The 25,332-nt window shown below is 37.7% G+C and overlaps 1 long non-coding RNA gene across 1 annotated transcript in view; it reads left to right on the top strand.

Annotated features, from left to right (window-relative positions):
* LOC123328097 overlaps positions 1–23,636 on the top strand; it is a 38,062-nt gene extending 14,426 nt beyond the window's left edge. Inside the window, exon 2 of the long non-coding RNA XR_006542863.2 lies at positions 22,905–23,636. This is a non-coding gene — a long non-coding RNA (uncharacterized LOC123328097). The remainder of the gene's footprint in view (positions 1–22,904) is intronic.
* Positions 23,637–25,332: the final 1,696 nt, after the last annotated feature.

Here is a 25,332-nt window from a genome sequence, read left to right as displayed (position 1 = left end):
CTCTACTTGTATATTAAAGAAGCAACTCTCTTCCTTTATAAAACTATTTGCCTTACTTTGCTTTTAGTCATTCACTCACTTTTTGTTTAATACCAAATATTGTTTTATTAATAATCATTTTTCTTTTGAATTTTCAGTCATTCTCATAGACTCATTCTTTCTTCTCAGTATGTTAAGAACTCTTATAAACAGTAAATCTTTCCTCTGAACTTCTTAAATTGTAATTTCTATTTTCATCTATAGATTTCTTTATGCTCTATTTGCTGTATCTGCTCTCTTACTATTTTAGTCCCCTAAAATCTTCCTACTTCTTACCTTTTCTCCCCCTTTACTTACCTATTCAGATGTCATCAATGACTTCCTCACTTTTAAAACCAATATTAATTCTTATTATTAGTAACCCTCTTTTTTCCCCTGGCTTGTCAGGAGCTTTCTTTTTCTTGACACTCTACCCTTCTTCAGTTTTCCTGACACTTTATCTATTTTCCCTCCTGTTTCTTTGTTTAATTTGTTTATCTCTTCTCACTCTTTAGTTGTTTTTATAAAGGGAATTCTCCAAGGTTGGATTCTTTCCTCTCATTTTCCCTTCTCTCTCTGGAAACTCATTTACTCTAACAGTTTATAGACTTGCCTTAGTTTGGAGGGCCTTCAAATATTCAAATATTCCTCTCTAGCATCTCATCAATATGCTGACTTCTAACATATTGTTAAATATATTTTTTCTTATTTTTTTTAATTTCTCAAAAATATTATTCATTTCCTTTGATGTTGTTTCTTCTAGGCTTTACCATTTCCTCATTTAAGTTTGTTCAGTTATGTTTATGTTTCATTCTGTTTTCCCTGTGTTCTTCAGATGGGACAACTTGTGTTGATCTATATTTAAGTTTGTTGACTCTTTTTTCTTTTGGTTGTTAAGCTCAACCAGTGAATTTTTAATTTAAATTACAATTTTCAGGTATTTAGTTTTCATTTCATGTTTTAAAATAATTTCCATTTCGTTGAGTCTGTGTCTACTCATTCATTATGGGTATATTTATTCTTTGTACAAAATTTTAATAGCTGTTTAAAATTCTTGAGTGCTAAGTCTAACATCTGAACCATGATTGGTTTGGTTTCTATTCATTGTTTTGATTTGTTTTGTTTTCCTTGACCCTGGGGCACATTTCCTGTTTCTCTATTTGTGATTTTTATTTTACACTTGACATAGTGAATGATACATCTCTATTTGTATTTCTCTGAAAAGTGTTGTTTTTTTTCTATTCAGTGATTTAATTATTGGATGATCACTTTCAACTTGTGTAGGATTTATTTTACACCTTGTTAGTACAGGTTTATGAAAAGTCCAAGTTGTTTCCCAGCTCTCTATATCCTGGCAGAACTCGCATCTAAACTTTTTCTCCTGAAGATCTTTGGTTTTAAGATTTGTTATTGAATGCTAAAAGTAGGCTGTACTTTATGGTGTGGTTCTTACTCTTAAGGTACAAGCTTTCTAATGTCTCATTTTTCAGGGGGTTAAATATTAACCTTTCCATTAGGGTTGACTTGAACTCCAGTGTCCCCTTGTGCTTCTTGTTCTCTCATATATTTCTTCACTCTTAACCTGTAGCAGATGCACTCTGATAAACTTTAGTCTTTCCATGTGTATGTGCAGCCCATTCTTCAGCCAAGGACCATGTGGGAGCCCCACATGAAATTCTGTGTCCCATTATATCTACAGGTCCCTTGTCCCACAAATTCTTGCCACTCCCCTGCTGCCATGAACTCTAATCTTTATCCTTAGCTCAGTGGAATTGCTGTACTCTGCTTGGCCTCCAGCTCATAGTGTTGTGATTGGGAGTTTGTCCTCAGCCAGAGAGAGGGCAATTATAGTTTCCCAAATGAGCTTCCCATCTCGGGAATCATAGGATTGAACTGACTATTGTTAGTGCCCAAGAAGAGTTGTGTGTATTTTTGTAATTCTATAATTTTACAAAAGGAGGCAGTTTATAGGTAAAGGGCTACTTTGATAACAGTTATTCCATCAAGCCAGAAGTCTTGAAACCTTAAAATATTTTTTTGATTCCTTTCTTATATTCAGGCTTCCAGTCCAAACTAAATCTTTTGTTCTTTCTTCTCAAAGCTGTTTATGTCTATTCCAATCATTTCTGTGATCACTGCCTACCATCCTGAGACCATGATTTGCCCAAATTTCTGTGATGTCTGTATCTTTCTAACTAGTCTCTCACAACTCATATAACTTTAATTATCTCATTTGTTTATATAAGTTATTTACTAATTACTTAATCTGTACTCTTTAATAAGAAAACTCAAATGATCTCTATATGATATTATAGCTTTATCTACCACTATTCCCATATATTACTATTCCCTCACAGTAATCCAAGTCTATGCCCTGACCAGTAATGCTGAAAAGCTGAAGTTGAATGGTTCTATAAAGACCTACAAGACCTTCTAAAACTAACACACAGAAAAGATGTCCTTTTCATTATAGGGGACTGGAATGCAAAATTAGGAAGTCAAGAAATACCTAGAGTAACAGGCAAATTTAGCCTTGGAGTACAGAATGAAGCAGGGCAAAGGCTAATAGAGTTTTGCCAAGAGAACATACTGGTAATAGCAAACACCTTCTTCCAACAACACAAGAGAAGACTCTACACATGGAAATCACCAGATGGTCAATACCTAAATAAAATTGATTATATTCTTTGCAGCCAAAGATGGAGAAGCTCTATACAGTCAGAAAAATCAAGACTGGGAGCTGACTCTGGCTCAGATCATGAACTCCTTATTGTGAAATTCAGACTTAAATTGAAGAAAGTAGGGAAAACCACTAGACCATTCAGGTATGACCTAAATCAAACCCCTTATAATTATACAGTGGAAGTGAGAAATAGATTTAAGGGACTAGATCTGATAGACAGAGTGCCTGATGAACTATGGATGGAGGTTCGTGACAATGTACAGGAGGCAGGGATCAAGACCATCCCCAAGAAAAAGAAATGCAAAAAACCAAAATGGCTGTCTGAGAAGGCCTTAGAAATATATGTGAAAAGAAGAGAAGCAAAAAGCAAAGAAGAAAAGGAAAGATATTCCCATTGAATGCAGAGTACCAAAGAATACCATGGAAATATAAGAAAGACTTCTTAAATGATCAGTGCAAAGAAATAGGGCAAAAAAATAGAATGGGAAAGACTAGAGATTTCTTCAAGAATATTAGAGATACCAAGGGAACATTCCAGGCAAAGATGGGCACAATAAAGGACAGAAATAGTATGGACCTAACAGAAGCCAAAGATATTAAGAAGAGGTAGCAAGAATACACAGAAGAACTATACAAAAAAAGATCTTCATGACCCAGATAACCATGATGGTGTGATTACTCACCTAGAGCCAGACATCATGGAATGTGAAGTCAAGTGGGCCTTAGGAAGCATCACTACGAACAAAGCTATTGAAGGTGATGGAATTCCAGCTGAGCTATTTCAAATCCTAAAAGATGATGCCGTGAAAGTGCTGCACTAAATATTCCAGCAAATTTGAAAAGCTTGGCAGTGGCCACAGGACTGGAAAAGGTCAGTTTTCATTCCAATCCCAAAGAAAGGCAATGTCAAAGAATGCTCAAACTACCACACAACTGCACTCATCTCACACGCTAGCAAAGTAATGCTCAAAATTCTCCAAGCCAGGCTCCAGCAATACAGGAACCGTGAAATTCCAGATGTTCAAGCTGGTTTTAGAAAAGGCAGAGGATCCAGAGATCAAATTGCCAACATCCGCTGGATCACAGAAAATGCAAGAAAGTTCCAGAAAAACATCTACTTCTGCTTGATTGACTATGCCAAAGCCTTTAACTGTGTGGATCACAATAAACTGTGGAAAATTCTGAACGAGATGGGAATCCCAGACCACCTGACCTGCCTCTTGAGAAATCTGTATGCAGGTCAGGAAGCAACAGTTAGAACTGGACATGGAACAACAGACTGGTTCCAAATCAGGAAAGGAATATGTCAAGGCTGTATATTGTCACCCTGTTATTTAACTTATATGCAGAGTGCATCATGAGAAACACTGGGCTGGATGAAGCACAGGCTGGAATCAAGATTGCCAGGAGAAATATCAATAACCTCAGATATGTAGGTGACACCACCCTTATGGCAGAAAGCAAAGAAGAACTAAAGAGCACCTTGAAAATGAAAGAGGAGAGTGAAAAGTTGGATTAAAATTCAATATTCAGAAAGCTAAGTTCATGGCATCTGGTCCCTTCACTTCATGACAAATAAATGGGAAGCAATGGAAACAGTGACACACTTTATTTTCTTGGGCTCCAAAATCACTGCAGATGGTGACTGCAGCCATGAAATTAAAAGACACTTGCTCCTTGGAAGAAAAGTTATGACCAACAAAGACAGCATATTAAAAAGCAGAGACATTACTTTGCCAACAAAGGTCTGTCTAGTCAAGGCTATGGTTTTTGCAGTAGTCATGTATGGATGTGAGAGTTGGAATGTAAAGAAAGCTGAACACCAAAGAATTGATGCTTTTGAAGTGTGGTGTTGGAGAAGACTCTTGAGAGTCCCTTGGACTGTAAGGAGATCCAGCCAATCCATATTAAAGGAAATCAGTCCTGAATATTCATTGGGAGGACTGATGCTGAAGCTGAAACTCCAATACTTTGGCCACCTGATGCGAAGAACCTACTCATTTGAAAAGACTCTGATGCTGGGAAAGATGAAGGCAGGAGGAGAAAGGGACGACAGAGGATGAGATGGTTGGATGGCATCACTGACTCAGTGGACATGAGTCTGAGTAAACTCCAGGAGTTGTTGATGGACTGGGAGACCTGGCATGCTGCAGTCCATGGGATTGCAAAGAGTCAGACATGACTGAGAGACTGATATGAACTGAACTGACTGATTCTCTCATATATACCATAGTTACTAGCATACCTATAAGTGTAATTCCTTAAGTTTCCTTATGTTGTTTATCTTATGTAGAATGCTTTGAGTCTTCAAAATTATTTTTTTCAACTAACATTTATTAAGTGCCTTAGGCATGCCAGACACCATTTTAATTTATAAAATTATAAGACTGAACAAAGTAGGTTCCGTCACATTATGGAACTTAAAATTTAGTGGAGAAGATAGAAATTTAACAAAAAATTCACATAAATATTAATTATGCCTGTGTTAGCAACAGTAGAGAGGCACACTGTCTTAAAGTGTACTTGCTATGCAGCCTTATCATAGACTTTAGAATTCATTTACCCAGAATATTAGATTTGAGTATATAAGCTGTTGTAAAGTAAGCTGGATAAAATGCATATGGAAGATATCTTTCTAGGCAGAAAGAGCAACTTGAGAAAAAAACCCAAGGAAGGAAACAACAAGATTTTGTAGGAACTGAAAGTAATCAGTGAGTCTAGAGTACAGTGACAAGTAAGTGATGAGTAATGGGACTGGTAAATTACCATAGTGTCAAATGATCATTTCTCCGTAGGTTATAATGGCACTTTGGGATTTTATTCTAAGAGCAAAGAGAAGCCTGCAGGGAACCTCAAAGCTGTCACCCAGTTTTCTAACAGGCACTGGGACTGTTAGACAACCTCTCTCTCCACTCTTCAAACTGTTACTCCTATAGGTGGAATTTTAGTGGCACAAAGAGCTTGCAAGTGATCATAGATTCTGCTTATATTGCTCTGGTCCTTATAATTGACAGAATGCCAGCATTTGTGGACATGAGCATGTAACAATGCAGAATTATGGGACTGTTCCTCTTTCTTTTAATTCTTACCTACTTAACATAGTCATACAAACTGATTTGCCTTCTGGCCTACAAAGTTGTTAGTTGTTTTAAGTAGAGAGGTATTATTAGAATCACATTTTATTAAGATATCCCTTACTGAACATAGGGGAAATTTTTGAAGGGGCAGAAGGCAAGAATGAAAGAAACTAATACAATTATGTAAAATTTAAAAATAAAATAAAATTAAAAAAATAAATAAATAAAACAACCATCAAAAAAAAAAAAAAAAAAAAAAGAAAGATAGAGGTTTAGGTAAGATGCTTGAGTGCAGGTTAGAATGCCTGCCCAGGTGGCTCAGTGTAAAGAATCTGCCTGCCAATGCAGGGAGACACAAGAGATGTGTGTGTGATCCCTGGGTCAGGAAGATCCCATGGAGGAGGAAATGGCAACCCCCTCCAAAATTCTTGCCAGGAAAATTCCATGGACAGAGGAACCTTGTGGGCTGCAGTCCATAGGATTGCAAAGATTTGGACACAACTAAACACAGTATACTATATATATATATATATATATATATACACATATATATATATAAAAATATATATATAATGTATACTGCTGCTACTGCTAAGTCGCTTCAGTCGTGTCCGACTCTGTGCGACCCCATAGACGGCAGCCCACCAGGCTCCCCCAACCTTGGGATTCTCCAGGCAAGAACACGAGTGGGTTGCCATTTCCTTCTCGAGTGCATGAAAGTGAAAAGTGAAAGTGAAGTTGCTCAGTTGTGTCCGACTCTTAGCGACCCCATGGACAGCAGCGCACCAGGCTCCTCTGTCCATGGGATTTTCCAGGCAAGAGTACTGGAGTGGGGTGCCATTGCCCTCTCCGATATATGATTATATCTGTGTGTATGATGTATATGTGTGTGTATATGCACACACAAACATATATATATATATATATATATGTTTGTATATATACACTGAACTTAGCGGAAATTTTTGAAGCCACAGGAACAAGAATGAAAGATAGAAGGTTAGTTAAGATGCTTGAGTGCAGGCTAGATAGGATGTGCAGCTTTGGATAGAATGTTTGCTGTGGAAAGAACTAGGACAAGGGATTCATTTACATTGCATTATTTCCTTCTTTTTATCACCTTTCTAAAATGTTTCTATTTTCTTCTATCTCCATTTACAAATCATCTTCTTATGTTTCAGTAACCTATATTTACTTATTTCACCTTGTAGGTAGAATTCCTTAGAGAAATACTTTGTATTTTATTTAACTTCTTATCTGCTATGTTATCTAGGACAGTGACTACATTCATTCATTTCTTCATTTATAGATACTTTGCTCTTAGCATGTTTCAGGTTATTTAAGCACAGTAGAGTAACTGCCAAGAAAAAAGACATAATCTCCACTTTTGTAGAGTGTCTCATCTCATAAAGGCATTTATCTGATAATAATGCAAACTAATTCTAACTATAAGTATAATGGACACCATGGGCTGGTGCACTGGGACGACCCAGAGGGATGGAATGGGGAGGGAGGAGGGAGGAGGGTTCAGGATGGGGAACACATGTATACCTGTGGCAGATTCATTTTGATATTTGGCAAAACTAATACAATTATGTAAAGTTTAAAAATAAAATAAAATTAAAAAAAAAAAGAAAAAAAAATCTACAAACGTGATGCTATGGAAGCATATAAAAGGAGCAGCTTCCTATTGAGCTGAGATATGGAGGAAGAATTAGCTTTAAACAAGGGAAAGAGAGAGGACATTTCAGGCAGAGAGAAGATGTGTTGATCTGGTGAACAATTAGCTGCATCTGAGCAATAGAAAGAAGGCAACATAGTTGGAACTCAGAGAAGGGGATGTAAGGTAAAACTGGGACAGTAGGCCACTTCTAGCCAATTTAGGGCCTTATAAATCATGTTAAGATTTTAGTCTTTCAAAAAGTCTACAAATAATAAGTGCTAGAGAGAGTATGGAGAGAAAGGAACCATCCTACACTATTGGTGGGAATGTAAATTGGTACAGTCACTATGGAGAACAGTATGGAGGTTCCTTAAAATCTAAAAATAGAGTTATCATATGATCCTGAAATCTGATTTTGGGGTATATATCTGTAAAAACAGCAACTCTTAATTAGAAAAGATATATGCATCTCAGTGTTCATAGCAGTGCTACTTACGATAGCTAAGACATGGAAGCAACCAAAATGTCTATCAACAAATGAATGGATTAAGATGTGATACACACAATGGAATATTACTCAGCTATAAAAAATGAAATAATGTCACTTGGAGAAACATGGATGGATCTAGAGCTTATCACCCTAAGTGAAGTAAGTCAGATAGAAAAAGATAAATATCATTTGATAACACTTAAGTGCAAAATAGTGAAAAAGCTGGCTTAAAGCTCAACATTCAGAAAACTAAGATCATGGCATCTGGTCCCATCACTTCATGGGAAATAGATGGGGAAACAGTGGAAACAGTGTCAGACTTTATTTTTTGGGCTCCAAAATCACTGCAGATGGTGACTGCAGCCATGAAATTAAAAGATGCTTACTCCTTGGAAGGAAAGTTATGACCAACCTAGATAGCATATTCAAAAGCAGAGACATTACTTTGCCAACAAAGGTCCATCTATTCAAGGCTATGGTTTTTCCAGTGGTCATGTATGGATGTAAGAGTTAGACTGTGAAGAAAACTGAGCGCCAAAGAATTGATGCTTTTGAAGTGTGGTGTTGGAGAAGACTCTTGAGAGTCCCTTGGACTGCAAGGAGGTCCAACCAGTCCATCCTAAAGGAGATCAGACCTTTAGAACAGCATTGGAAGGACTGATGCTAAAGCTGAAACTCCAACACTTTGGCCACCTCATGCAAAAAGTTGACTCATTGGAAAAGACCCTGATGCTGGGAGGGATTGGGGGCAGGACGAGAAGGGGATGACAGAGGATGAGATGGCTGGATGGCATCACTGACTCGATGGACATGAGTTTGAGTGAACTCCGGGAGTTGGTGATGGACAGGGAGGCCTGGCGTGCTGCAATTCATGGGGTTGCAAAGAGTTGGACATGACTGAGCAACTGAACTGAACTGAACCGAAGTGCAAAATCTAAAAAAAATGACACAAATGAAATTACAAAACAGAAACAGATTCATTTACATATAAAGCAAACTTATGGTTACCAATGGTAAATGTAGGGCGGGATCAATTGGGAATTTAGGGTAAAGAGACACACTATTATTTATAAAATAGGTAAATAACAAGGACTGACTGTATAGAACAGGAACTATATTCAATATCTTGTAATAACTTACAATGGAAAAGAATTTGGAAAAGAATATATAACTGAATCACTTTGTACATATGAAGAACTGTAAATCAACTATATTTCCATAAAAAATAAAAAATTTAGTCTTTATCCTATTAGTATGTAATATGTCTGAACGCTGAAGAATTGATGCTTTTGAACTGTGGTGTTGGAGAAGACTCTTGAGAGTCCCTTGGACTGCAAGAAGATCCAACCAGTCCATTCTGAAGGAGATCAGCCCTGGGATTTCTTTGGAAGGAATGATGCTAAAGCTGAAACTCCAGTACTTTGGCCACCTCATGCGAAGAGTTGACTCATTGGAAAAGACTCTGATGCTGGGAGGGATTGGGGGCAGGAGGAGAAGGGGACGACAGAGTATGAGATGGCTGGATGGCATCACTGACTCGATGGACGTGAGTCTGGGTGAACTCTGGGAGTTGGTGATGGACAGGGAGGCCTGGCGTGCTGCGATTCATGGGGTCGCAAAGAGTCAGACACGACTGAGCGACTGATCTGATCTGATGTTTCTAATAGTTATTTACTTAAAGAACAAATCTAAATATTTTAGTAAGCAATGAGGATAGAAATAACATGGGAAAGAAAGATTAACTAGTTGAGATTTGGGGAATTAGATTGAATTAGAAATAGGACCCATGATGTAAGGTGGTAAGAAGGTAGGCAGTGTTTGAAGTTCAGGGTTTGAAAATAGAGCAGAGATTGGTAGTGAGAAAAATGAAGACTGTCAAGAAGCTATAATTGTTAAACACAGATGACTACTAGTGCTATTGGGCAGTGAAGTTGAAGGATATTTGCATAAACTAAATTCAGGGTTTCACTTTTCTCCATCGTTATTTTATGTATTATGACTGTAAATGGCACGTCAGGTGTCCTCAAGAATTTTCCATGGTTTGGTAATTCTCTTGAAGGATTCACAGAACCCAAGATAGAGTTTATACTCACAGCTACATTTTATTACAGCAAAAGGGCTTAAAAAATCATCACAGGGAAAGGTGCATGGGTCAAAGTCTCAGTGTAATCAGATGTAAGTTTATAAAGAGTCCTCTTTTATTAGAGTCACAGAGGGTGACATTTAGCTCCCCAGCACTGAGTTGTGATGACTGTTTGAAATGTTGTCCATCACGGAAACTCATTAGATGCAGTGTCAAGGATTTTGACTGGGGCTGGGCATTTTGTCACCTTCTACTTAGACTATACCAAATTTCTAATCTCCCAGGCGTGAAGTGTATATTCAGCTTAAACCACATTTTTTAAACAGAGTTTAGGCATGGTGAGTGACTCATCAGTTCTCAAAATGGTGGAGAAATCCCCTTCAAATCCAAGCTCCCAGATGCCAGTCAAGGGCCAACCTTGCAAGCAAAACTTTCTAAGCTCTGCACAGTGGTGATAATAGAATTTGTAGATCATCCTTTGTTTCCTAATTCTTTGTGCTAATTTATTATTTATATAATATATTCTGCAGCAACCTATTAATTGTATGTGTAGCTTTCATTTGATTTATACATGGTGTCACAGACTCTTGACTTTTTGTACTTTTGAGTTATCTTATTTTTTTCACTTCTTTTCTAACAGTGATCTTGTTTCAGGACAGACTTGGCTAAGCTTGGATTTTGTGGAATTCTATCTTGTGCTCCATTCGTCTAATCTCTTCTCTAGTCATTACATATTGATCTCATGCCATATCTATGTTTCTTTGAAGGTTAATGGGAAAATCATTTGGAATATCTTTTTATATAAGGTAATTTACCTTCCTAACAATGCATAAATCTACCAAGAGTCTACAATGTTTCTGATTGGTCTTAGAAGATAATATTAATGAGAAGTTGTAAAATTAATTAAAGCTCATAAAGATTTATTATTAGTTAAAATAATTCTAGTGTGAAAATGTGTTATTCAATAACAGCTTACACTGTAAAGAAACGTACACATTTTTTTTTTTTGTCTTTACTGGACCAGTCTTGCATTTGCTGTGTGTTGATTTCCCATACTAATAGAAATTGCTAAGAAGGTTGTGGTGACCAGAATTGTGGTGCAACATACTGTTGTTTGGCTGTGTTCTTGCTATATTTTAACAAAAGAATTTGTATGTTATCCTATCTTTTGTATTAGTCCATACCCAAAGCCAAGAATTGTTTTTCTTATTCCTAGAAATTGTTTCTATTCTCTGAGCCCATTCAAAACGTGTTCCAAGGACCAGTGGTACTGGAATTACCTGGGAGTTTGTTAGAAACACAGAACCTTAGGCCTAGCCCCAGACCTGCTGAATAAGAATCTGTTTGAGTGGATTGTGTGTGCTACGAGCCTGGAGCTAGCATGGATGACTTGTGCTGCCACGATCTCTTTTATTCAGGTTATCTGAAAATGTTAGAATTCTGTCACTTATAGCTGAGTGAGCCCAGTCTAATATAAAAATTAACCAGAGAAGAGGAAACTGAGGTCACCTACTTCCTGTGACCCTCCTAGTCCTAGGTTCATGTCTGCTTCCGTTTGTACTTTATCCTTGAGGAAACCTGAGTCCAGCACTCACTGCTGCTTGGGTCGCTGCTGTGTGACTGAGGGTCTCAGAGACTCCCTGCTGGCATCAGATAACCTAGGATCACCACAATTCACTTTTCCAGTGAAATAATCCATTCATTGAATTAGAAAGGAGAAGACAAGATGATGGAGTAGAAGGGCTTGAGTTCACCTTCTCTCAGAGAAACACAAAATCACACCTAACTACTGAACGGCTGTCTACAAAACAGACTGGAACCTACCAAAAAAGATATTCTACATCCAAAGACAAAGAAGAAGGCATAGTGAGATGGTAGGAGAGGCACTTTCACAACATAATCAAATCCAGTATCCACCAAGTGGCCTACCCACAAACTGGAAAATAATGATCTCACAGAGGTTTTCACACAGGATTGAGAATTCTGAGTCCCCACATCAGGGTCTCCAGCCTGAGGGTCTGGCTGAGGAGGAGCCCCCAGAGCATGTGGCTTTGAAGGGCAGTGGGTCTTGTGTGCAGGAGCTCCACATGACTAGGAGAAACACAGACTCCGCTCTGGGAGGATACACCCAAGATTTCACGTGCCCTGGGACTCAGGCAAAGCAGTGACTCTGGAGGAGCCTGGGCAGGGCCAGGCCTACCTGAAGGTCTTGGAGGGCCTCCAATATAAAATACAAAATTAAATTAAAAAATAATAATCTGCTTTTCACCAAGATCCCCAGTTGATCCATACACATATTTTAAATTTGGGAAGTGTTGTTCTAAATTCTGCCATTATCCTTGTCTTCTTATGCTCCATTGTCAACCTGTGCCTATTTCATCTGGTCATGCTGGGAATAATTAGCATGTTAGTCAGGGAATTAAAAAGGTCTGTGAACTAATGAATTGGTTATGCCTGAAAAATTCTGTAAATTGCCTTAATTTGGGGAGTGTTGCTGCAGCATCAACTATAAATAAATCTATTGTTTCTCTCATAATGTTGTTTGCACTCAGAGCTCTAGGCAACTGCATGAAAAGTGCCTTTAGCATAGTATCATCAACCCCAACACTGAGGCCCCCTAGCTAAAAGTCGGCCAGCTTCACCTCTGTCAATTTTAGGCAAGCAGCTAGGCCATTGATGTTGTTGCTGTTTTTTAGTTTTTTATTGGAGTATAGTTGATTTACAATGTTGTGTTAGTTTTAGGTGTACAGAAAAGTGATATATACATATATATATTTCCATTATAGGCTATTGCAAGGTAGTGAATATAGTTCCCTGTGCTGTATGGTCAGTCCTTATTGTTCATCTATTTTGTGTATAGTTGTGTGCATATACTAGTGTATTTCTCTCAATCCCAAACTCCTGATTTGTCTCTCTCCCTGCTTTTCTCCTTTGGTAACAGATAAGATTGTTCTCTATGACTGTATGTTTCTATTTTGTAAGTAAGTTCACTGATAACACTTTTTTAGATTCCACAAATAAGTCGTATCATATATTTGTCTTTCTCTGACTTTCTTCACCTAGCATGATTATCTCTAGATCAATCCATGTCACTGCAAATGGCATTATTTCATTCTTTTTTATGGTTGAGTATGGGCAATTATTTAAACTGGAATTTTTTCTAATTTTTTTTCTCCCTTTTCTTCATCAGTAGCTGCTTGTGCCCAGATTCCAGGACAGGAGTTCAGTTCAGCTCAGTCACTCAGTCATGTCTGACTCTCTGTGACCGTATGAATCGCAGCACGCCAGGCTTCCCTGTCCATCACCAACTTCCAGAGTTCACCCAAACTCATGTCCATCGAGTCGGTGATGCCATCCAGCCATCTTATCCTCTGTCGTCCCCTTCTCCTCCTGCCCCAATCCCTCCCAGCATCAGGGTCTTTTCCAATAAATCAACTCTTTGCATGAGGTGGCCAAAGTATTGGAGTTTCAGCTTTAGCATCAGTTCTTCCAAAGAACACCCAGGACTGATCTCCTTTACAATGGACTTGTTGGATCTCCTTGCAGTCCAAGGGACTCTCAAGAGTCTTCCCCAACACCACAGTTCAAAAGCATCAATTCTTTGGCACTCAGCTTTCTTCACAGTCCAACTTTCACATCCAAACATGACCACTGGAAAAATCATAGCCTTGATTAGAAGGACCTTTGTTGGCAAAGTAATGTCTCTGCTTTTCAATATGCTATCAGGTTGGTCATAACTTTCCTTCCAAGGAGTAAGTGTCTTTTAATTTCAGGGCTGCAGTCACCATCTGCAGTGATTTTGGAGCCCATAAAAATAAAGTCTGACACTGTTTCCACTGTTTCCCCATCTATTCCCCATGAAGTGATGGGACCGGATGCCACGATCTTAGTTTTCTGAATGTTGAGCTTTAAGCCAACTTTCACTTTCATCAAGAGACTTTTTACCAGGACAGAAAAAGGAGGGCCTAATGTCTTAGGAAATTTCATGATGTTCTTAGCTGTGTCCACAAAATATATTCTGCTCAAGAATAAGGAGTAAAAAGTTATTCCTCTCTCCCAGTCCCACAGTTGGGCAACCTGCCTGCATCTCTGATTTTTTTTGCCTTTATAAAAAACCTCTTTTTGTTTCTTTTTCTCTTTAATTCTTCTATTTTGAGCCACTTGTTGCTTCCCTTAGCTAATTCAACTTAAGCTTTGTACTTCTCTTTTAGATTTTAAGTTTTAGTGGCTCAAATTTTTCACAACCAAAATTCTTGATTACATAAAATTATTACCCTCCCAATTAAAATGCAAATAATTATGAGAAAGTAGTTTATTAACATAGAAATCAAGGTTCATATAAATTATAATTTAAACTCTGAATATTATTATTCAGGGTTTTATACAAAGATGTTAATTAACATTGGAATTTGATCTGCATATTGAAGAAATTTACTTATTAAAATAGAATTCATAAGTATTGAGTTGATTTATACTGGAGGGAAATATTCTGTTTAATGATTTGAATTCTATTTCTAAGATAAACAGTTTTACTGTTCTCTAACTATCACACAATTGCAATCATCTCATGCGCTGGTAAAGTAATGCTCAAAATTCTCCAAGCCAGGCTTCAGCAATACGTGAACCATGAACTTCCAGCTGTTCAAGCTGGTTTTAGAAAAGGCAGAGGAACCAGAGATCAAATTGCCAACATCTGCTGGATCATGGAAAAAGCAAGAGAGTTCCAGAAAAACATCTATTTCTGCTTTATTGACTATGCCAAAGCCTTTGACTGTGTGGATTATAACAAATTGTGGAAAATTCTGAAAGAGATGAGAATATCAGACCACCTGACCTGCCTCTTGAGAAACCTATATGCAGGTCAGGAAGCAACAGTTAGAACTGGACATGGAACAACAGACTGGTTCCAAATAGGAAAAGGAGTACATCAAGGCTGTATATTGTCACCCTGCTTATTTAACTTCTATGCAGAGTACATCATGAGAAACACTGGGCTGGAAGAAGCACAAGCTGGAATCAAGATTGCTGGGAGAAATATCAATAACCTCAGATATGCAGATGACACCACCCTTATGGCAGAAAGTGAAGAGGAACTAAAAAGCCTCTTGATGAAAGTGAAAGAGAAGAGTGAAAAAGTTGCCTTAAAGCTCAACATTCAGAAAACGAAGATCATGGCATCTTGTCCCATCACTTTGAAATGTTGTTGAATCACACAAAGATGCCGGGATTCTTGGCCCCCGGAAGAGAAGAATTCAATCCAAGGCCAGAGACGAGGCTTGATTGCTCAGAGCTTTTGTGTAATAAAGTTTTATTAAAGTATAAAGGAGATAGAGAAAGCTTCTGACATAGGCATCAGAAGGGGGCAGAAAGAGTACCCCTCTGCTAGTCTTCAGCTGGATGTTATATAGTCACTGCTGCTGAGTCACTTCAGTCATATCCGACTCTGTGCGACCCTATAGACAGCAGCCCACCAGGCTCCCCCGTCCCTGGGATTCTCCAGGCAAGAACACTGGAGTGGGTTTCCATTTCCTTCTCCAATGCATGAAAGTGAAAAGTGAAAGGGAAGTCGCTCAGTCATGTCCAACCCTCAGCGACCCCACGGCCTGTAGCCTACCAGGCTCCTCCATCCATGTGATTTTTGAGGCAAGAGTACTGGAGTGGGGTGCCATTGCCTTCTCCGTATATATTCACTAGCAGTCTGTTAATGAAAGAAAGGAATGTCTTAAAACTCAGAATGGCACCAGGCCCCTCAACCATAAGATGCATTTTGGGATAATCTTGGCATCAAATGGTTCATCCTGGGCCATAAAATGATTAACTTGAATCTTGAAGAAGGGCAGACCAGCATACAAATAGTTTCATTTATATAGATTAGGGGAACAATATCTGAGTATAACTTACTGGTTTGTCAAGTAGGTTCTGAGCCAAGAGGGGGAACCGACTTGAAGACAGAGTTTGGGGTAAATGAATAGTATATTAGCATAGCTTAAGACAAACATTTCCATAATAAAAAGGCATTGGTTATCTCTAGGTTTGAGAATAGTTAACTTCAGGTGAAACCAGTTGTCATTATGGCAACACAGTATTTTAAGAGAAACCTCCTTTTAAATTGTATAGAGAAGGAAAAAATATCCCTAGATTGTTTCTTCTGCCACTTAAGAGAGATAAAAATGTCTGACACTTGCAGGCTATTTCCTCCGTTTGGAGACCCCTGGCCTTCCTGCCTGTTACCCTCTTAACTTCATGGGAAATAGATGGGGAAACAGTGGAAACAATGTCAGACTTTATTTTTTTGGGCTCTAAAATCACGGCAGATGGTGACTGCAGCCATGAAAATAAAAGACTCTTACTCCTTGGAAGGAAAGTTATGACCAACCTAGATAGCATATTCAAAAGCAGAGACATTACTGCCAACAAAGGTCCGTCTAGTCAATGCTATGGTTTTTCCAGTGGTCATGTATGGATGTGAGAGTTGGACTGTGAAGAAGGCTGAGCATCAAAGAATTGATGCTTTTGAACTGTGGTGTTGGAGAAGACTCTTCAGAGTCCCTTGGACTGCAAGGAGATCCAACCAGTCCATTGTAAAGGAAATCAGTCCTGGGTGTTCTTTGGAAGGACTGATGCTGAAGCTGAAACTCCAGTACTTTGGCCACCTCATGTGAAGAGTTGACTCATTGGAAAAGACTCTTATGCTGGGAGGGATTGGGGGCAGGAGGAGAAGGGGACGACAGAGGATGAGCTGGCTGGATGGCATCACGACTCAATGGACATGAGTTTGGGTGAACTCTGGGAGTTGGTGATGGACAGGGAGGCCTGCTGGTGTGCTTCGATTCATGGGGTCGCAAAGATTCAGACACGACTGAGCAACTGAACTGGACTGAACTGAAGACTAGGTGAATATATGCAAAGTGATGGTATTACAATAACTGAAAGAATGGATGGGTCTGATTTTTTCCACCATGAATTTAGTCTATTCTCTAAATAGCAGAGTACTTTTTGTTACTTCTTTCCCTTAAAATGCTGTTTTATTAAGTGAGAATAAACTGGATCTACTTAGTGTAATTTTGCTGAAGTCATTAGTCCTAGCCCTAAGCTTCATATTATCTAAAATTTGTTATGAGTATTCAATGAAATTGGAAAAAAAAATGTGTTTAACTCCAGTGAGTCCCTTATATTCAGATCTTCAAATTGCAAACTTTGAAAGATGTGAACCTGCATTCAGATGTCCAGTCATGTAAGTTAGTTCATGTGTCTGATGTTCATTGTCACATGTGTGTACCCTTTAAAGTGGTTGTGCTTTTGTGTACTTTAACATGCAGTGCTGTATAGAGTACAGTAGTATAGTATCTTTGTTTCAAGCTCAGGATGTCCAGAAGCAAGCATAAGAACAGTGGTGATGTAGCTGGTGTCACTATTCATGACATAGGAAATGGCAAGGGGATTTTCTTTATTTGAGGAGGCATTGTTAGTTTTTGAGGCACAGGACCTGAATGTAGAGAGTACATGAAGGTTGCAGCAGCCATTCAGAATTCAGTCCAGTGTTATCATGTCATCGAAGACAAGAAAAAAAGAGTTACTACTCAGACATCATTGGATAATTTTCTCAAGAGGCTAGATAGAATAGAATCCAGCAAGGGAACCAGAACCTGTTTCATCAAGGTCAGATATGAGTGAAATTGCAACTTGCCCTCTGTCTGCTACTGCTGACAGTCCTTCAGCTCTACCATCTCCCACTTCCTCTCCCTCCTCCAGTCAGTTCAGTTCAGTTCAGTTCAGTTCAGTCGCTCAGTCGTGTCTGACTCTTTAGGACCCCATGAATCGCAGCACGCCAGGCCTCCCTGTCCAACACCAACTCCCGGAGTTCACTGAGACTCACATCCATTGAGTCAGTGATGCCATCCAGCCATCTCATCCTCTGTCATCCCCTTCTCCTCCTTCCCCCAAACCCTCCCAGCATCAAAGTCTTTTCCAATGAGCCAACTCTTCCCATGGGGTGGCCAACATACTGGACTTTCAGCTTTAGCATCATCCCTTCCAAAGAAATCCCAGGGCTGATCTCCTTCAGAATAGACTGGTTGGATCTCCTTGCTGTCCAAGGGACTCTCAAGAGTCTTCTTCAGCACCACAGTTCAAAAGCATCAATTCTTCAGCACTTAGCCTTCTTCACAGTCCAACTCTCACATCCATACATGACCACAGGAAAAACCATAACCTTGACCAGATGGACCTTTGTTGGCAAGGTAATGTCTCTGGTTTTGAATATGCTATCTTGACATAGAGTTCCTACAACTCTTATAATTTCCTATGTTATAGGAGCATGTGACACAGAGCCCTTAAATCCCTTGAAATTTTCTGAGTGATAGGAATTTTTGATTGCTGTTCTAGTGAAGCAATTCTTTGTGGGATCCTGCCTTGGGGCTGATCACCAAAAAGATTATGTTGTGATTAAGCTTCATTTGTGATGTTCAAACCAGGAAAAAGTGGATGAAGTGAGTCCAAGTGACCACAGTGATTTCTTAGGCCATGCAAACATGGCTTCATACTTCAGCCACTTAAATTCTTTTTATAAATATAGAACCCTAGGTCCCACTCTATACTTCCTCAAACTGTACATCTTGGAGTGGTTCTCTTAATGTTCATGTCCTTAGAAGACATGAGTCTACAGATCTATGAATTCAGAAATGATTGCCAAGTTCCCTAGTTAGTACCTACTGTATCATGATTTCTCCAACTAAAACTGCATAAAGTTAGGTTTTGACATATTATTATATGTGCTTACCATTGAGTATATACCATGATATATTTTTCCAGGCATTACTTTCATAATTCAGAATAGAAGTATCATGGTTACAAATGTGCAGACTTTACAAAGGAGTATATTGCTGAGTTACTTACTGTAGGTTAGGGCTCCACATTCACTTAGAACATTTCTCATTAAATGTTAAATATATTAAAATAAACAGGCAAAATGCTATAAACTTCCAATGTGTGGTAGTGTGATGTCATATGTATGTACATGTGAAAAACACACATGAATATTTATTGTTTCAGATATGTTCTCAGTAACTTTTCCTCTTCTCTGTTCAGAGAAGAGGTCCTGCACTATGACTTGAGCAGTGGTACTTAAAAAGATGGGAATACCAGACCACCTGACCTACCTCCTGAGAAATCTGTATGCAGGTCAAGAAGCAACAGTTAGAACTGGACATGGAACAACAGACTGGTTCCAAGTACGGAAAGGAGTATGTCAAGGCTGTATATTGTCCCCTGCTTATTTAACTTATATGCAGGGTATATCATGAGAAATGCTGAACTGGATGAACCCCAGCTGGAATCAAGATTACTAGGAGAAATATCAATAACCTCAGATAAGCAGATGACACCACCCTTATGGCAGAAAGTGAAGAAGAACTAAAGAGCCTCTTGATGAAAGCAAAAGAAGAGAGTGAAAAAATTGGCTGAAAGCTCAACATTCAGAAAACTAAGATCATGGCATCCAGTCCCATCATTTCATGGCAAATTGATGGGGAAACAGTGGAAACAGTGACAGACTACTTTTTTGGGCTCCAAAAATCACTGCAGATGGTGACTGTAGCCATGAAATTAGAAGACGCTTACTCCTTGGAAGGAAAGTTATGGCCAACCTAGACAGCATATTCAAAAGCAGAGACATTACTTTGCCAACAAAGGTCCTTCTACTCTGAGCTATGGTTTTTCCAGTAGTCATGTATGGATTTGAGAGTTGGACTATAAAGCTGAGTGCCAAAGAATTGATGCTTTTGAACTGTGGTGTTGGAGAACACTCTTGAGAGTCACTTGGACAGTAGGAGATCCAACCAGTCCCTTCTAAAGGAGATCAGTCCTGGGTGTTCTTTGGAAGGACTGATGCTGAAGCTGAAACTCCAGTACTTTGGCCACCTGATGCGAAGAACTGACTCACTAGAAAAAACTGATGCTGGGAAAGATTGAAGGTGGGAGGAGAAGGGCATGACAGAGGATGAGATGGTTGGATGGCATCACTGAGTCAACAGACATGAGTTTGAGTAAACTCCGGAGTTGGTGTTGGACAGGGAAGCCTGGTGTGCTGCAGTCCATGCAGTCTCAAAGAGTCAGACATGACTGAGTGACTGAACTGAACTGAACTGGACCTAACCCATGAAGAATTTGTATTCCTTCAAATATTTCAAGTGTGGAACACATTTAGTTAAATCAGTCAGCCTATTTTCCCTGGAATTAAGACTGGAAAGTGCAGAGAAGTCTGTCTGGTTGGTGATTAAGAGTGTAGATAGAAATATCCAGGAATGTAACAGAAGCAGTTAATGGTAAAGTCAAAGATTTACCATTACTGAGCAAACTCAGGCCAAAGAAACCCAAGACCCAAGAGCATCTGAATCACCAATGACAAAAGAGACTCAGTACCTCAACATCAATACTTACGAAGAGAAGTGAGAGAGAACGCTGTTAGCGGTGTCACTGACAAAACCTCCATGAGAAGTGTGGATGTAGAGGGAGATATCAGGATGGCCGAGCATTAGATGAGAGCTGCTGTGTACCCTTTCAGTAAACCCCTATTATTAATCCAATCTTTCTCTTCATTTTAACTCAAAAGTATTTAACAAACACATGCACACTTTCTAATATAAAACAAGATATAAAAAACATGAAGCCTTAAGCTAAGATCATACTTAGCCTTCGGCTAAGATCATACTAATGTTATATCATTACCAATCTGTATCCTGTTTCCCTGGGATCAGGTGGGTGATATCAAGGGAGGTGATTGACTCTAAGGGACTGAGGAAATGTTTTATGGTGCTGGAATTTTTCTGTATTTTTGTAGTGATGGTTATATAGCTGTGTGTAATTCCCCAAATCTATCAACTTATACACTTAAAATAGGTGGATTTTATCTAGTGTAAATTATACGTCAGTCAGTTCAGTTGCTCAGTCATGTCTGACTGTTTGCAACCCCATGGACTGCAGCATGCCAGGTTTCCCTGTCCATCACCAACTCCCAGAGCTTGCTCAAACTCATGCCCATCAAGCTGGTGATACCATCCAACCATCTCATCCTCTCTTGTCCCCTTTTTCTCCTGCCTTCAATCTTTCCAGCATCAGGGTCTTTCCCAATAAGTCAGTTCTTCCCATCAGGTGGCCAAAGTATTGGCGCTTCAGCTTCAGCATCAGTCCTTCCAATGAATATTCAGGACTGATTTCCTTTAGCATTGACTGGTGATCTCCTTGCAGTCAAAGGACTCTCAAGAGTGTTCTCCAACCCACAGTTCAAAAGCATCAATTCTTTGGCACTTAGCTTTCTTTATGGTCCAACTCTCACATCCATACATGACTACTGGAAAACCATAGCTTTGAGTAGAAGGAACTTTGTTGGCAAAATAATATCTCTGCCTTTTCATATGCTTCAGTGTCACTGACAAAAACTCCATGAGAGGTATGGATGTACCTCAATAATGCTGTAAATAAGAAAAAGAGGGTAAAGAACCCCTTTACCTTAAGTAAAGTAAAAGTTTGGAACAGATGTTTGTTATTGGAAGGGCTAGTTACACCTTAACTCTTGAAGAGGAAGGATATTTCAAATTATTGGTTGAAAAAAATTGTATACAACCTAATAACATAAGTATCTTATGGAATTTATACCTCAGGTAATTTGTGAAGGAGACTGAATTCTTTTAGGAGTACAACTCCAAGAAGGATCAAGTAATCTGCTTGAGGTTATAGAAAGAAAGAGACGAAGAAACAATAAAACAAACAAAAATTCTTTGAGTTAAAAGTAATTTGGGAAACAAATACTTTTTTCTGATTCTCTGGTAGATTAGTTAAAATAAAGTTATTTACCTTCTCATTAACTGGAGATAAGTAGAATTTCAATTTCCAAACTTCAATATTTCAGAACTACCTAGCACATTATATGTGTTATTGACTCCATTTCACAGGTTAAGTTATAGTTTGTGTTTCATGATTCCCTCCTTTCTTGCCAGGACTCAAAATTAGCTGTACAGATACTGCAAATTTCAGTCTAGCTGATATATAGGCCCAGTAAGTGCATTTAAAAATAGCAAATGGTCAAATCTGACCTTTGGATTCCAACAACTGAGGGGTAATTGCACTGAAATCATTACTCTTCCAGGGAGAAAAAGCATTCTGAACATTGACCCCCTGCTTAAATAAAATGGGGTTATTTTTTCCTTATCTGGTGACTCTTTTGACACTTTGATGTTAAGTGTCATTACTTCTGTCTGGCCTGTGGATTACTGAACTCTATGTAAATGTGATTGAATAACCTGAACCTGTCATGAAATATTTATAACTTTTTTGTTTTTTGAATATTTTGAAATTTACTTGTAACTATATTATTAATGAAATGGCCTATATAGAAGATGCCACAGTATATCATATTTATTTTGTACAAGTACAGTTTTTCTGATACAAGTGTATATTTTCAATCTTTTTATGGAATTTAGATTATATCCAGTGGAATGTCAGATACTTGGTCAACCATGTGGGTATCATCTTTTATAAGGCTTAAATGTTTTGAACTAAAATTTAAGAACAAAACTGAGTCAGAGTATGAGAAATATGTACAAAGAATAAGTTAATATTTAGTCAATAATAACATATATTGTTAAGTTATAGTAATGATATTCAATAATAATAGCAATAATTTATTCAATGCCTAGTTATGTACTAAGCATATATATATTAATGACATTTTACTTTCTAGTTCAAAGAAATTTTCCTCATTCTTATTTACATATCTTATTATTTGTGTATCATATATATATATATGTCAGGTATTTGTATATGCTATGAACTGCGTGTATCCCCCTGAAATTCAGATGTTGAAGCCCTAATTACCAATGTAATTGTCTTTGCAGGTGGAGCCTTTGAGATGTAGTGAAGGTTAGATTAGGTCACGAAGGTGGGATTCTTGTAAAAAGAGAGACGGGGATCTCTCTTCCTTCATCCAAGCACCAACGGAAGGATACATAAGGATGTGAGGGGAAGACAAGCCTCTGCAAATCAGGAAGAGGCCCTTACCAGACCCCTAACCTGTGAGCACCTTGATTTTGGACTTTCCAGCCTCTGAAACTGTGAGAAATAAACTCATAGTTGTTTAAACTACCCAATATGTCATATTTTGTTACAGCAGCATAAATTAACTAGAACAGTATATGTATATTTGATAGCTATTTTTATTGAGTACTTTCTATGTGCTGAGGCAGAAATCTAAATGTTTTACATGTAGTACCATATTTCATTTTTACCACAAATAGATGGAATAGGTGCTGTTATATCATTCAATGGTAATGAGAAGGAAACTGAGGCATAGAGGATTAATTGGCTTCTCAAATTCACCAAGCCAGTTGAACTCAGATAACTATTCCAGATCTTAATATCTTTGCCACCTGTCATATTTGGCTAAAAAAAATGATAGTTATGTCATTGAAAAGAAAATGTAAAAGTAATTATTTAAATTTCAAAAATAAAGCTTCCTATATAATTCCTTTTAAATTTTGGCTATGTTTGCATTTGTTAAGGAACCATTTTTATTTTTAGGTTGTACACTCATCTTTTACAATAAATATTTCACAGTTTATCTAAATGTACATTGCAATGAAATTCTTTCTAATAGGATAGCATTTTCCTTGCTCAATATTCTCTTATTACTGTTACCTAAGAACACTAAAAAGAGCAGCAATTCCTTAACTCTAAGCATGTATCCAAGGAGTGCCGTGTTATTTCCATATTCAGCAACTAGTGATATATGATCATTATTCCATTATAAACAATAATCAGCTCTTAGCTTAAATTAGTCTTAGCATCTTGATTGTGAAAGTGAAAGTTGCTCAGTCATGTCTGACTCTTTGTGACCTTATGGCTGCTCAAAATACGACTAGTTCTTTTCTGTTGTAGAATGTAAGATGTAGAAATTTCAATTGCATAAAATCTTTTATTAATGATAAAAGCAGAGGTTCAAGCAGATAGTCATGTTTGGAATTGATATCAGATGTGTAAACAGAATTACTAAAATATATAATTGAATGTCCCTTTGGGAGAATGCTTAGCTGTCAATCGTTCATGATTCTTACCTTGATACTTATTTTGTGTCATAAATGATTTTGTTTGGGAAATTTCTTTCTTGTAAGGAAAAAACCTTTTGATGCTGATAAAAGGCTTAAGTGAAAGGAGGGAAACATTTGTGAATCAATGAGTCTATTTCTTTACACTTTTAGCTGTCAAGATTAGTCTTGTTTACCTAAACTTTTAGCAAATGTGATTGTACTTATTGAGACTTTTTCCTTAGTGTTAAGGTGGAAACTTAAAACATCAAGATGTACTTATAAAATACAAATACAATTTGTAAAGAAATGCTACCAAGCAAAAATCTAAACTGTACAAAGTTCATGAAAATTCTAAATATTCTTAAGACATTGTATCTTAAAAAAAAAAAAAAAGACATTGTATCTTAACATTGCATAGTTTGAAACATGGTACACGTATTTTAAATCTGGCTGTACTAAAGAGTAAAAATTTACTAAAGGGAGCTGTATTGGAAAAATATTTGATTTTAATTTTGTTAAGAAAAGAATAAAATAAGAATAGCAAACTAAATAGAATTAGTTATACTAAAATTATTTCTACAATGTAGAACTTAGAGCAGTTACTAATAAAACAAAATGTAATGATACTCTGAAATTTTCTTTTACATATTGTTTCAACCTATTTTCTAATAGCAAGTTTAAAATACTGTCAAATAATTATTAAGCAAGTAATGACTAGTTTAGTTACAATGACAAATTGCTTAAATAGGATAATATGCTACAGTTTTAAGAAATATGGCCTAAAGCAGCCAAGAGCAAGTGAACTGACTCCTTTCGCAGGAGTGCAATATGCACTCCTGCAATATGAAACAATGACGTTCATTTTCTTTTTGCTTTCTTTAGACCAAGAAAAGACCCTCTGGAATTTAGCAGAATAGGTTCTCTTATAAATGCTAAACTTATAGATGAAAATTTCCCTAAATAGCTGGAACCATGTCTTACTTATCTTTGTATTTAATGATTCAGGTAGTTCCTGACATTCAGTAAATTCATGTGGAATAATTGAAATAAAACTGCATCATAGTACTATACTAAACCTTATTTTAAAAAGAGAATTATGTAATAATGGAAAATTGCTACTGGAAAATTTCTTATCTTTGAAAAGTATATAAATCTTGTATTCTGCTGATTTTGACTCAGCTGGCAACAGCAAGGCAAAAGTTAATCAATATAAGAAGCAGCTAAATACTACATCATCCTA

Source organism: Bubalus bubalis, chromosome 11 (assembly GCF_019923935.1).
Source record: "Bubalus bubalis isolate 160015118507 breed Murrah chromosome 11, NDDB_SH_1, whole genome shotgun sequence".
NCBI lineage: Eukaryota > Metazoa > Chordata > Mammalia > Artiodactyla > Bovidae > Bubalus > Bubalus bubalis.
The sequence above is the reverse complement of the archived record's forward strand: the minus strand, read 5'-3'. Positions and strand labels throughout refer to the sequence as shown.